Source organism: Petaurus breviceps, unplaced genomic scaffold, assembly GCF_028583685.1.
Source record: "Petaurus breviceps papuanus isolate PSGF00001 unplaced genomic scaffold, PetGlider_PUasm1.0 64, whole genome shotgun sequence".
NCBI classification, from domain to species: domain Eukaryota; kingdom Metazoa; phylum Chordata; class Mammalia; order Diprotodontia; family Petauridae; genus Petaurus; species Petaurus breviceps.
This window is the reverse complement of record NW_027186428.1, coordinates 8,956,720-8,971,636: the sequence shown is the minus strand read 5'-3', so window position 1 is coordinate 8,971,636 and position 14,917 is coordinate 8,956,720. Positions and strand designations below refer to the sequence as shown.

The window sequence follows — 14,917 nt, the reverse complement described above, 5'->3', positions numbered from 1 at the left end:
TTGATTCTTTTCATTTTGATCACTGTGATTTGATTTTTCTCTTTAAAAAATCATATTAACCAATTATTTATCTGTTTTACTGGGTTTTTTCTTCATAAAATCAACTCCTAGTTTTATTTATTAATTCATTGATTTTCTTACATTCAATTTTTTTGCTTTTATTTTTTTTGGAGTGGGGAAGGCAGGGCAATTGGGGTTAATTGACTTGCCCAAGGTCACACAGCTAGTGAGTGTTAAGTGTCTCAGGTTGGATTTGAACTCAGGTCCTCCTGACTCCAGGGCCAGTGCTCTATTCACTGTGTCACCTAGCCAATCTCACCTTAAATCTCACCTTTTTAGAATTTCCAGTTTGATATTTAGTTAGGGATTTAAAATTTTTTCTTTTTCTAGTTTTTAAAAGTTGTTTACCTAATTCATTGGTCTGCTCTTTCTCTGTTTTACTGGTGTAAACATGTAGAGATATAAATTATCCTCTGATTACTGTTTTTGCTTCATCCCATAGGTTTTGGTATGTTTTATTGTTTCTATAACTTGATCTTTAATCCACTCATTCTTTAATGTTAGGCTATTTAGCTTTCAATTAATTTTGATTATGTTTTGCCATGGTCTCTTATTATTTATGGGTAGATAGATGTAAACATATACACACATGTGTGTGTTATTCCATCTTTAATCCAGTTCTGTTGAGAATTAGGTTCTATTACTATTAGCCCTCCACTCCTCCTGCCCTCTATTGTAACAGTTCTTCCATTCATACCTCATTTCTATGAGATAATTGCTTCATTTTACCTCTCCCTACTCAATTTTATTTTTTAGGATCATCCCATAATACTCAACTTAACCCCAAACCTTCTATCAATGTATGCACCCTAGTAATTATAACATTTATAAGTGCTAGAGATAATATTTTTCTATATAAGAAATAAACAACATGACCCTTATTAAATTCCTTATAATTGGTCTTTCATGTTTACCTTCTTGTGTTTCTCCAGATTCTTGTAGGTAAAATTTTCTTTCCAGTTCTGGTCTTTTCCTCAAGAATACCTGAAAGTCCTTTAATTCATTAAATATCCATTTTTTCTCAAGCAGATTACACTCAGCTTTGCTTGGGAAGTTATTATTAATTGCAAACCAGCTTCTTTGCTCTTTGGAATCCCATACTCCATGCCTTTTGTTCTTTTTTATTTCTTTTTTTATTACTGAAACTTAATACACAGTAAGAAAAAAAACATATCATTAACTTAAATATTGAAACTTAAATACAAAATAAGAAAATAAAAAAGAATGTCATGTGCACAGCAGAACATAAGAGAGGTTTCAAAATATATAGCAATAAATTTCCATTTCAAGAAAGCCTATATAATAAATACTTCATCTCGTGTTGAGAGCTGTCTATCTTTTCTTTGCTTTCTTGTTACTTTTGTTCTCTGCTGTGCACTCTTTACTTTGTTTTTCCCCCTCTTCCCCTGTCCTTGAAAAGGCAACAATTAAACACAGATACATTTATATAGAGATACATAGATACACATACACACACACACACACACACACAGACATATACTTTCCCTAACAAATTCTACTTCTGATCTTTGTTTTTGTGTTTGTACATATCTCTTATTTCCTATCCCTCCTTACTCTTCTACTTTATTTCTACCCACTATCTTACCCTCCTATTACTTACCCTACCCTACTCCAAGGATCCCTCCTTTATCCTCCAATTCCCATAAATCTAAACACCCTTTTCTACCCCGCTTTGACATATTCCCTCACCCTCCCCTCTAGATATCCCTCCCTTATCCTCTCCCCCTTCCCTATCCCTTTAGTATTTTATTTCTTTCTGAATTTAGAAGACTTTTATACTCTTCTAGATATATATGTATTGTTCCCTCTTGAATTTGTTCTCAATGAAAGTAGGTTTTCATAACTAATAGCTCTCCTCCCCATCTAATTTCTCCATATTGGTTCTTCCTTTCACACCTCATTTGTATAAAATAATTACTCTCTTTAGCTATTCCTAAACTGTTTTACTTTTTATAATTATATCATACTCAGGTCTACCCCAATCTTTCTTATGAACTACCCAACTACTAATAACAATCTTAGACAAATGTTTTATGTTTTACATACATAAAAAGTAAACAGTCTGTCCTTATTAAGCCCTCTGTAATTAGTCTTTGATATGTACCTTATATTTCTCATGGCTCTTGTATGTCAAATCTTCTATTAAGTGCAGGTTTTTTTTTTTAACAAAGTCCTGAAAGTCTGACAGTTTATTAAATGTCCATTTTTTTTTAAATTCAGGATTGTGCTCATCTTTGCTAGGTATGATATTTCTGGCTGGAACCCCAGTTCTTTTGTTCTTTGATACATAGTATTCCAAGACCTGCAGTCTTTTAGTGTCGCTGCTGCTGTCTTGAATGATTCTAATTGTGGCACCACCATATTTAATTTTTTTTTATTGTTGCTCATGATATTTTATCCTTGAGCTGGGGGTTTCAGAATTTGACTGCAATATTCCTATGTGTTTTCCTCATATGATCTCCTTCAGGTTTTGATCAGTGGATTTTTTCTATTTTTACTTTCCCCTCTTGTGCTACTGATTCAGGACAATTTTCTTTATTGTTTTTTGTATTATCCTATCAAAATTCTTTTTTGGTCTTAGCTTTCAGTTAGTTCAATTATTCTTATGTTCCCTTCTTGGTCTGATTTCTAGATCAATTGTTTTTCTTATGAGATGTTTCACATTCTCTTCTATTTGTTCATTCTTTATATTTTGTTTTTATTATTTCTTGATCTCTTTTAACTTCACTGGCTTCCCCGTGCCCAATTCTGATTTTCAAAGAGTCATTTTTTTCCTTCAAATTCTTGATCTCCCTTTCTAATTGGTTGACTTTCTTTTTGTAATCTTCTTGTTTTTCTTGGATTGTTCTTTTTTTTTTTTTTTTAGTTTTGTTCAATCTCTTTTGATTTCAAAGTCTTTTAAAACTTCTTCTATGAATTCCTTTTAAGCAAATGATCATTTGATGTTACTCCTTGGGGTATAAGAGGGTTTTTTTGCTTCAGTATCCTCCTTTGAAGATGAACCATAGGCTTCTCTATTCCCATAGTAACTTTCTATGGTTGGATTCTTTCTCCTTTGCCTGTGCATTTTTTAAAAATTGTAGTAGCTTAGTTTTTATCGTCACCTCTAGTCCTGGTGTATGAGAGATGGTGCCTATGGCCTCAAATGTTTCTTCAATTCTCCCCTATGACCTGGAACTGGAATCAAGACCTCCAGCCTCCTGTAGGCATGCCAGCAGCTTCCCTGCCCCACTGCTTCTGCACTGCCTGGTTGTATGTTGGTTCCTTCACACTTCTACCGAGTCTCCACAGAACAGCTGGATCTGGTATTCCTTATCAGCAGAGGTTCCCTCAATCTTCCCTGACTGAGATGCCCACCACCCCTCACTGTCCCAGGAGTAAAAATTTCTGTGGCTGGGGCTGAGGCAACCTCCCAACCCAGCTAAGCCCAGGGCTTGCTGCCTGTTGTTTTAGCAGACCTACGACCTACTTGGAGGTATTTACTCTTCACAGGGACAAAACCTCATCCTAGGACTGTTCTTCATATCTACTTCTATTGTACCAGGAGGACCCCTGTTCTGCCCCCTATGTTTATTTTTTCTTACCACTCCATATTCATCCTGAGGTGCTATTTCATCTCTTTTGTGGGGGAAAATTTCAAGAGCTTGGAATTTTCCCACCTACTCCACCATCTTCCCAGAATCCTTTTGCCCCTTCTTCTTTTAAGGAAGAAACACCTAAATCTTGTGTTTAAATCTTGACTGTAGTTTCATGGTATTTAAATTGTTTCTTTCTATTTGCTTGTAGTATTTTCTCCTTTATGTGGGAGCTTTGAAACTTAGCTATAATGTTCTGGTGAGTTTTTTCCTTGGAATCTTTCAGGTGGATTTTTTTCAATTTCTGTTTTATCCTCTAGTTCTAAAACTTCAGGGCAATTTTCCTTAATAATTCCTTGAAATACAGTGTCTAGGCTTTTTTTTTTAAATCATAACTTTCAGATAGTTCACCAATTCTTATATTGCCTCTTGTTTTGATCTGTTTTCTAGGTCAGTTGTTTTTGTAATAAGATATATTACATTTTCTTCTATTTTTTCTTTTCTTTTATTTCTTAGTGTCTTATGAAGTCATTAGTTTCCCCTTGCCTAATTCTAATATTTTTAAAAAATTATTTATTTACTTTTAGTTTACAACATTCAGTTCCATAAGCTTTTGAGTTTGAAATTTTCTCCCTCTCCCTCTTCTCCCCCCTCACCTCCCCATGGCCTCATGCAGTCTGATATAGGTTCTACAAATACCTTCACATTAAACATGAATCAAGTTATAAAGAAGGATTATAACCAATGGAATGAACAATGAGAAAGAAGGAACAAAACAAAACAAAAAGAGAAAGGGCAAGCATCCATTACCCAATTCTAATTTTTAAGGAGTTATTTTCTTCCATAAATTTTTTGGACCTCTTTTTTCGATTGGTTGACTTTCTTTTCATGATTTTCTTGCATTCTTATTTTTTTCCCTAATATTTCCTCAAATTCTCCAGAATGATTAGGTTTTTACATTTATTTTAAAACTCTTCCAAGAACACTTTTTGGGGTTGTGACCATTTTACATTTGTCTTTGAAACTTTAGAAGTAACTGTTCTGATTTCACTGTCTTCTTCTGAGTTTAACCCTGATCTTCTTTATCACCATAGTAGTTATTTATGTTCAGGTTCTTTCTCTTTTGCTCTTTTTTTTAGCAGCTTAATTTTTGGCTGTTAACTTTATGTTTGAGTTGGGATCTAATTCTGAGGTGTGGGAGATAATATCTCAGGCTTCAGGTGTTTTGTGCTGTTGTTTTGTGAGTTCTTTTTTTAATTTTATATTTATTTTTAGTTTACAACATTCATTTCCACAAGATTTTGAGTTACAGGGGCGGCCAGGTAGCACAGCGAGTAAGCACCGGCCCCAGAGTCGGGATGACCTGGGGATCAAATCCGGGCTCAGACACTTAGCACCCACCCAGAAACACCTGGCCGTGTAACCTTGAGCAAGTTACTTAACCCCAATTGCTCAGGGGCAGCCATGTGGCTCAGCAAGTAAGAGCACTGGCCCCAGTGTTTGGATGACCTGGGGATCGAATCCGGGCTCAGACACTTAGCATAGATCTTGTGTTATCCTGATTGTGTTTCCACAATGTTCAAATTGTTTCTTCTTGGCTGCTTGTAATATTTTCTCCTTGATCTGGAAACTCTGGAACCTTGCTATGATATTCCTAGGATTTTTCTTTTTGGGATCTTTTTTCAAGAGGTGATCTGTGATTTCTTTCAATTTCTATTTTGCCCTCTGGTTCTAAAACATCAGGGCAATTTTCCTTGAGAATTTCTTGAAGGATGATTTCTAGGTTCCTTTTTTGATTATGTCTTTCAGGTAGCCCAATAATTTTAAAATTGTCTTTCCTGAATTTTTTCCAGGTCAGTGGTTTTTCCAATGAGATATTTCACATTACCTTCTATTTTTTTCATTTGTTTGGATCTGTTTAATAATATCTTGATTTCTCATAAAGTCATTAGCTTCCATTTGCTCCAATCTAATTCTGAAGGAATTATTCTCTTCAGTGAGCTTTTGTAATTATTTTTCCATCTGGCAAATTTGGCTTTTTAAGGCATTCTTCTCTTCATTGACTTTTTGGGCCTCTCTTGCCATTTGAGTTAGTCTATTTTTTAAGGTATTATTTTCTTCAGTCAGGTTGTTGACTGACTTTTCATGATTTTCTTGCATCATTCTCATTTCTCTTCCCAATTTTTCCTTCACTCCTCTTACTTGATTTTCAAAATCCTTTTTGAACTTCTTCATGGCCTGTATCCAGTTCATATTTTTCTTGGAAGCTTTTGGTGCAGGAGTTCTTACTTTGTTGTCTTTCTCCCATTCCGTGCTTTGATCCCCAAAAAAGGAATCTAAGTTTTGATTGCTGTGCTTGCTTTGCTTCCTTTGCTTGCTCATGTTGCCACTCAATTACTTGACTTTTGATATTTTTGCCACAGTAGAACTCTACTTCCAGAGAGGAGGGCTTTGTCCCAAATTGCTGGGATTTTCGCAGCTGCCAGAGCTATTAGTTGGGTGCCCTCTCTACAGCCCCCAGAAGCTTCTCTGGCTCACTGGTCACACACTCCAGGACCTCCACCCAAGACAGCAATCCAGATCCAAGCAGGTTAAAGCAAGTGTGATTACCCTCTGAATGGTCACTTGTTCCCCCTATGATCTTCAGGCCAGGAGATCTGAAGCAGCCATGTGGCCACAGCTTCACGGCTGCCACACCTCCACCACTTTGCTTCTCACTCTGGGGGCAGGGGTCAGACTGTGCTTCAACCCCCCCAGTTCCAACAGAGTTCCACACTGACCTTTTACTTTGTCTTTGGAATTTATAGGTTGATAATTCTGGAAACTGCCACAGCTGCTGGTCATACATTCTCTCAAAATTTGCTCCTGCCACTGCTGGTTGGGGCTGCCCTCGGGCTAAAATGGCAGGCTCTTGCAGGACTGGGCTTGGCTCCCAGCGTGCCGCAATGGACCCTTCCTGTAGGCCTGACTGGCTGCCTTCAGCAAGAGATTTATTTCTCTCTGTTACTTTGTGGGTTCTGTAGCTCTAAAATTTGTTTAGAGTCATATTTTATAGGTAGTTGAGGTGCTTATGGGGGGAGGTCACAGAGTTTTCCTGCTTCTTTGCTGCCACCTTGTTCCTCCCTGTTTTCTGAGTTCTATCTGGGGGCCTGACCTCACATACTCCTTGCTACCCTTCAGTCATGACCAGTGCCTCCAGGAACACTGTCACCCAAAATGCTCCAATTCCCTTTGGTCCCTCCCTCAGCTGCAACTTTCAACTCACCCCTCTTCCCTGGAACCCAAACCAGTGACTCTGTTCTCCAGGAAGTGATTACATTTGGAAGGCACCACCCCTAGGTGATCACACTCAGCAGTGTATACTTGCTCTTCTTTGTCCACAGCCACAGCCTGGGTCTGTGTCTGGTTAGTGTACCTAGGGTTGTACCTAGTACCAGTGGAATCTTCTGCAATCTTCCCCTGATCAGCTGACTCCCACCCACACTGTGGATGGGGTAAAAGTTCCTGAAGCTAAGGTTCCACACAGCTACCCCCAGGGCTTGTTTGTTGATTCCTTGGAGGTATCTGCAATTAAGTAGGGCCAGACCACCACTCCAGGAGGTGAGGTCTTTCTTAATGTCCTCTCAAGTTTTTTAGGCTGGACTACTATTTTAATTCAGCTTTTAATTATTTCTTCTGCTCTAAAGTTTACTTTGAGGTAGTATTTTAAATTATTTTGGATAGATTTGGGAGAGCCAGGTAATTTCCTGCCTTATTCTTCTATCTTTAATCTTCATCATCTTGACCTCTCTACAGCCTTTGACACTTGTGAACAACTAGGTTTTTTCAAACATTGCTTTCTCCTAGTTCTTCTGCCTATTTGATAGGTCTTTCTCAGTCTTCTTTGATGGATCTTCATCTGATGACTGCCAACGGTGACTGTTTCCCAGGACTTTGTCCTGGGCCCTCTTCTCTCCTTCTTCCATAATATTTCATTTCATAAGCTCATCAGCTTCCACAGATTCAATCATCTTTCTAGGTAGGAGATTTTCAGATCCATTTATCCAGCCCTAACCTTTTTCTTAATCTTCGGTCTCACATCTTCATCTGCCTACTAGAAATTTCAAGCTTGATGCATGAAAAGCATCTTAAACTCAACAAGTTCAAAACAGAATTCATTTTCTTATCCCCTAAATCCTCCAATCTTCTTAATATTCTGTTGTCCTGGGGACCACCATCTTGACAGTGACCCAGACTCCCAACTTAAGTGTCATCCTCAACTCCTCACTCTCACACCTCCATATCCAGTCAGACTCTGATATTTTGATTATGCAACCTAAGCAGGTTGCCTAGACCTCTGGCCCCTCTGGGAGGACTGGGTCTGTGCATGGTTTCATCTTTCAGCATGCTGTCTCTTAGATTCTTTAGTGTGATCTGATCAACTGAATTGTTCTCTTTCACTTTCCAGGGACTACACCCTGGAGGAGCTGTCTTGGGACCCTGAGAGGCTATTTTTTTTTTTATTGTTTCAGCATACTTTCCCTTGTCCATAAATTTCTCTTCTACCTCAGTACTCACCTGAATAGCAAATCGGAGCAGCTGGGGTGGGGGAATGCTCTTGTTACTCACTAGGTGCATTAATATCAAGATGTCATGAGTTGGTTGTTGTCCTTCATTCTCTTAGGGGACCAAAAGGACATCATTCTGCTAGAATCAAACCAACATGAGCTTGGAATGCTCTACCACAGGCTTGGCACAAATAATCCATGCAAACAATTGGGGTGGATACTCTGAATTTGCTAATCCTGTGTTTCCTTTGAGCTGTTTCAATTCTGCTTTGCTCATAGAACACAGCACCTTCTCTAGTGTGGGCACGCCATTCTGAGCGGTCCTGTGCCAGTGTCTCCCATGTCACACAATCAATTCAAAAAGTTTGTAAGAGAGACCTAGAGAATGTCCTTGTATCGCTTCTTCTGACCACCATATGAGCACTTGCCTTGTGTGAGTTCTCCATAAGATGGTCTTTTTGCATTCCCAGCAACATGGCCAGCCCACTGGAGTTGCACTCTCTGAAGCAGAATTTAAATACTTGCAGTGTAGTCAAGTAAGGACTTCAGTGTCTGTTCCCTTATCCTGCCAAAATTAGCACAAGCAGCAGAGAATTGATCCATGCTTTGTTGCATCTCAGCTTCAGAAACTGCCTCACCCAGTCAAAGCAGACATCATGATCTTCAGAATTTTCCGAAGAGAATTCAAATGGAAGTGATTCCGTTTCTGTCATGGCACTGGTATACTGTCTAGGTTTCACAGGCATACAACAGTGAGGTCAACACACCTCTCCTCTTCCATACTTTCCTTCAGAGCCTTCCAAATACTAAGCTAACTCTGGCAATACATGTGTCAACTTCATTATCAATGTGTACATCCCTGGAAAGTATACTACCAAGGCAATTGAACTTATCTATGGCATTCAAAACTTCTCCATTTGCTGTAACTGATAGTTCCACATGTGAATGGTGTAGTGATGGCTGGAGCACCTGTTCTTTGTTGGTGTTAAAATTGTTAGACCAAAATTAGCACAAGCAGCAGAGAATTGATCCATGCCTTGTTGCATCTTAGCTTCAGAAACTGCCTCACCCAGTCAAAGCAGACATCATGAGTAATGAGCACTTGAGTCAAGCTAGTATGGTCCATGAGCTCTACAGGTACCATTCTGTGATCCTCTGAAGCAACTCCTCCAGCTTTAGCACAAATCCAGAGACTTTTTCTCCTTTCTGTTGGAAGGGAATTAGGTACTGCCCATAGTTTTTCTGTATCACCCAACTGACTGTAACCAAAGTATCCAGTAACCAATGACATTCTAAGTGTTGCCATGTCCAAACCTCAAAGTGCTATTATAATACAAGGGAGAGCACAAGGAGAGAAGGAGGCCAAGCTTTAATAGAAATGAGACAGCCCTGGGGAAGCCTCAGGTCTTAACTGCAATTTTCCTTCCTCTGTTTTTTCTTCTGATGAATGATTATAACTATCCAGAAGCAGAATGGGTTGCCTTAGGAAACAGCAAGTTCCTTGCCTTTGGAGATCTAAAAAAAAGAATTCATGAGCACTTGTAATGGAGATTTGTTTCAGGTATAGGTTAGACCAGGTCAGGAGTTTTTAACATTTTTTTGTGTCACCCTTTTGGTGGTCTGATGAAGCCTAACACTACTGTGGTTAGTTGCTTACATTCATAAATGAAGGATGCTAAGTTTCAGTTAGAGATTAATGAAAAAGAAGACGTATTTTTTTCCTATTAAAATTCATAGGCCCCTTGAAATCTACCACATGCCCCTTTTGGTGTCTGTGGACTCCAGGCTAAACATCCCTAAATTAAGACAGGTAGGTGGCAGAGTGCTGAGCCTGAAGTCAGGAAGGCCTGAGTTAAAATCTAGTCTTAGACATTTACTATCTTTGTGACCCTGGGTAAGTCACTTAACTGTCTGCCTAAGTTTCCTCAACTATAAAATGAGGATAATAATAGCCCCTACTTTTCAAGGTTGTTGTGAGGATCAAATGAGATACTTCTAAAGTGGTTAGCCTGGTATGGCATACAGCAGGCCTTAATAAATGCTTATTGCCTCCCTTCTCCCCTCACCAGACTAGATGGTCACTGAGGTTCCTTCCAGCTATAGTCTATCTATGATTCTGGTTCTGCCACAGCTTTAATTAGGAATTCTGGCCCTTGGAGCCATCTGGCTACCTAGATTCTATTGGGAGAGGAGGGGTTAGTGTGGAGAGGAGGGGTTAGTGTGTCCTTAGGAGAAACTGTAGATCTCAAAACACCAAGTTCTATTGGTAAAAAGACTCCAGAATTCTGACATGGGAAGGTTTAAGGCTAGGTGGGGAAATCTCACCTATGGTGCTGGAAGGCCTCAGGATCCCACATGATATTACAGCTGATCCTGTACAACCCTAATGAAGAATGTGACATGGGTTCCCAGATCCAGTTTCAACAAAGATGCAATACAACCCACTTTGGTCTGATGTGGTTGTTGGACAGGAAAGAGTCCTGCACTCCAAAGAGATTAGTCGGTTCCCCTCTAGCATAGAGGGAATAGGTAGGAAGTAATAGTGGGAAAGGCAGGCTCTAGGAGAGGGGCACAATGCTAGTGGGGAATGTAAGGATGGCATTAAGCTATTCTAAGTAGCACTCCATTAGGATAAAATGGGTTGGGCAATGGAAAGATAAAAATGGATAGAGAAACCTTCCCATAAACCAGTGTTGGGGGAAAGTAGAATGGGACCAGAGCCAGACATAGGGAAGCATTACCCAGATCACTCTTGTTCACTTGTCTTGGGGAATCTGCAGGTCTAAATAGGAGATCAGGTTCTAACTTCAGAAAAGTTACTGGTTTTGTGGAAAGTCATAAATGACTTAAGAATATGTATGAAGCCCCATAGAAATAAGCGGGAATTTTAGCACAATTTTATACCCTACTCTAAAGCTCAGGGGATTAGTTAAGGTTCATGTCATGTTTTCAGCTATTCTCCACTTTTCCCCATCAGAAGGTTGCTCAGTGGAGACAGAGCCCTCTATTCCCTGGTTGTATCTTGCAAGACCTTAGTCTTTCCATCTTCCTATTCTAGTTTTTATTTTTCAGAGAAAGGTGAAGTTAGACTCAGATGGGGGGGGGGGGGGGGGGAGGGAGGGAGAGAGAGAGAGAGAGGGAGAGAGAGAGAGAGAGAGAGAGAGAGAGAGAGAAATGGAGATGTTCTGGCCCAGGGCTTTGATGTTTAGAGGATTCTCCAGAAAGATGGCAGGGATGGGGGAGAACTCTCACGGAGTTGAGGCAGGCACTGCTGGAGGTTTGTTTGACATTTGGCCCTTCATGGCCTCAGGTGCATTATGATAGAGAAAAAAAGAATGGGTCAAGGGAATTCCAGATAGTTATCTTTGGAGAGAGGGGGGAGGAATGAGGGTGAGCTGATAACAGGGATTATGGCTAGGCTGGGCTAGTGACCCTACTCCCATGGCTGGAGAAGAGATGGCAATCTTCTCCGTAATACTGGGGGGCTGCACAACCTCTGATACAGCTGGACAGCCTTCTACTTTACTGCTTCCCAAATTCTCTTTCTCCAGGGGTATTTCCCTGAAAAGAGCCTGCAGTAATATGTGTCCTTTCTAGAAGCCAGAAGTTTTCTCCTACAAGCTTTTGCAGGAATAAAACATGGAGTAATCCTTTTTTCCCCATTGAGGAGAGTCTCATACAAATGCTTATGTTTTAGCCCCAAGTCGCATTTCTTCTCCCCTGGGCTGAAACTTTTTGCACTCCCTTGCAAAAATCAATCAGGGCAAGCTTGAAATCTGTAACTATACAGCATAAAATAAGTATTAGCATTTTAAAACAAGGGTGATTTTCCTGGCATCCAAGGTAGCCAACCTATAGTACCATTGTAGCCAAAATAAAAAGTACATTAATAGTACATGCAGTAGACCCTGCATTATAGAGAGCAATACCTGACAGGACATTGCAATGACAAAATGCCTAAGGTACCTGCAGGGGATATTTTGAATACATGTAGTATTCATAAACAAATGCAGATCTGTAGTACTCAGTAAGCAATCATAAAGCAACACAAGGTTAGCTACAAGGCAAAGCTAGTAAACTACAATTACACTATCAATAATTCTATTTAAAAATAGAATTTAACTATAAGCATTAGCATAAATGCAAAAAATGAGCAGAAATTGCCATAGTAGGAACATAACAGCCAAATAAATATAATAAAATAAGAAATAAGCTTAATCACACAATATAGTAAGACAACTTATTAATAACAAATATGACAAAATGTAACACAATAACAATAAATACATTATAACAATAAAGACAATATAATAAAATAAACAAGCTTAATGAAATGTGTAGCAATTAACACATTTAGCAACATATGCAATTACATACAAGGCATATTTCATATATATGGACACAGTCTCTAATATTACTTAGAGACATATGTAACTATCTTCAATAGTTAATAGTAACTATCTTGTAATATTGTAACTTAGCCTAGTGACTGCATTGGTCTGATTAGTTTAATTTCCTGACATTGCTTTGCTTCTAAATCCAAGCTGGGAGTTGGCATGAGCTTGCTATCAGGATCAATGTAGACTTTTTAATCTACATCTGCCTGGCAGCAGGGACAGGTTGTTTGTGTTTCGTGTGTTTAGTCTGTATTTTATGAGCCATTAGCAGCTCTGAAGTTGCACACTTTCAGTAACTTTGTATGAGTTAGCTTTTCATCAATCAGTTAATTTGTGAGTCTCTTGAATGCCAAGACTTCTCAAGAGAACTGTCTCCTCACTGAAGATCTTAAAACCATACTTTAGAATCATAATGTCTTTTGTTTTTGTCATAGCTCTTCTGAGGAAGAGCTGAGGCTAGTTGGTAGGGATCTTCTCAGCTTCTTCAACTAAGAGATGTGCTGAGTTTGAGCGATTTCAATTTGTATACTTGAAGTATCAAAACACAAGTTAATAGGTAGTAGTTCTCATTCAATTATGAGAAAGTATAGTATAAAGCCTGTAGCATAATTTCTGGTAGAGTTGTGTGCATACACTAGAAAAGATTTATGCTGACTCCTCTGAAATTTATTTCAGGTCTCAAAGTTCCCAACAGACGTAACAATGTGCAGTTAAAATGTTCAGGCTTTGGGTCTCCTTGAGGATGGAAAGCTGTATTCTTAGAGGTTTTAATATCTGTCAAGGCCAACATGGTCCTAAGTAGATTGCTCTTGAAGTCTCTGTGTTGGTGTGAGGAGATCCATGCAGAGAATTCAAACACTAAAAAAGTTAAATTAAGTCAACTTGATTTTATTAAGCACTTTTAATGTACCAAGGACTGTGCTAAGCACTGGGGATACAAAGGTTGAAAACAATTCCAGTTCTTAGGGAGCTCACAATCTAATAAGTGAGACAACATACAAACAAGACATATACAGGACAAATTACAGATAATCTCAGAGAAAGCATTAAGATTAAGGGTTCTTGGAGAAGTGGGGCTTTAGCTAAGATGTACTGCAAGGAAGTCAGGGATGCCTGGAGGCATAGGATGAGAATTTCAGACATGGGGGACAATGAGAAGGCCCAGAGTCAAGAGATGGAGTGTATTGTTTGACGAATAGCAAGGAGGCCAATGTCACTGTATCCCAGAGTACATTGGGAGAGGTGGGGTATAAAGTGTAAGAAGACTGGGAAGGGGGAAGGGGGAAGGTTATGATGAATGCCAAACAGAGGATTTTATGTGTGATCCTGGAGGCGACAGGAAGTCACTGATGTTTGAGGAAGGGGGCAGCTGCTTTAGGAAGATCATTTGAGAGCTGAGTAGAGAATAGACTAGAGTAAGGAGAGACTAACCAGCTAGCCATTACAATAGTCCAGGGTAGCGGCAGAGTTACAAGAGAAAAAAGGGGCATATATGAGAGATGTTTATGAAGGCTTTGGCAACAGAGTGGATGGTGCAAGTGAGGAGTTGAAAATGACATCTAGGTTTCAAGACTTGGTGACTGTGAGAATGCTGGTATGTTAGACTGTAATAAGGGAAATTAGGAAGGGAAAGTTTTTATACAATAAGCAGTTGGAGTGAAGAGATTGGAGATTAGGACAGGACTGGATAAATAAATCTAAGAATCATTTGCATGGAGATCATGGTTGAATTCATGGGAACTGTTTGATCACCAAGGGAAGTAGTATAGAGGAAGAAAAGAGGACAGAACTTTGCCCTTCCCTCTCCCGCAGGTTAGTGTGTATTCTCTAGAAGATCCAACAAAGTTACTAAGGAGTGATCTGAAAGGCAAAGGAGAAAGCAGTCATGAAAACCTAGAGATAAAATTATCAAAAGTGATCGATGGTGTCCAAGGCTGCAGAGAAGTAGAAGAGAATGATTAAGAAAAAGTCATTAGATTTGGTAACTGAGAGATCATTGGTAACTTGGGAGAGAGCAGTTTAGGTTGAATGATGAAGTCAGACCAAATTGCAATTTAAGAAGAAAGTTAGAGGAAAGGAAGTTATGGTACCTATTATAGATGGTCTTCTCAAGGAGTTTAGCCACCAATGGGAGGAAAGATATGATACAGTAGCTAGTGGACATGGATGGAGGTAGTTTGAGGGGAGACATAGTCATATTTGCAGACAATGGGAAAGCAGCCAATCAGATGAGGAGAGACAAGAATAAATGAGTGGAAATGATAGAGGCAGCAACCTGTTGGAGAAGATGAAATAGGAAAAATACTTTTCCCTTAAT

The 14,917-nt window shown here is 39.2% G+C and overlaps 2 protein-coding genes across 3 annotated transcripts in view; both read right to left on the bottom strand.

Moving 5' to 3' along the window:
- The window catches only part of CRIP1 (cysteine rich protein 1), a 311,632-nt gene that overhangs the window by 83,078 nt on the left and 213,637 nt on the right, over positions 1-14,917 (bottom strand). The window lies entirely within an intron of this gene.
- Positions 1-14,917, bottom strand: part of CRIP2 (cysteine rich protein 2) — a 258,552-nt gene that overhangs the window by 29,998 nt on the left and 213,637 nt on the right. The gene's annotated exons all lie outside the window — the stretch shown is intronic.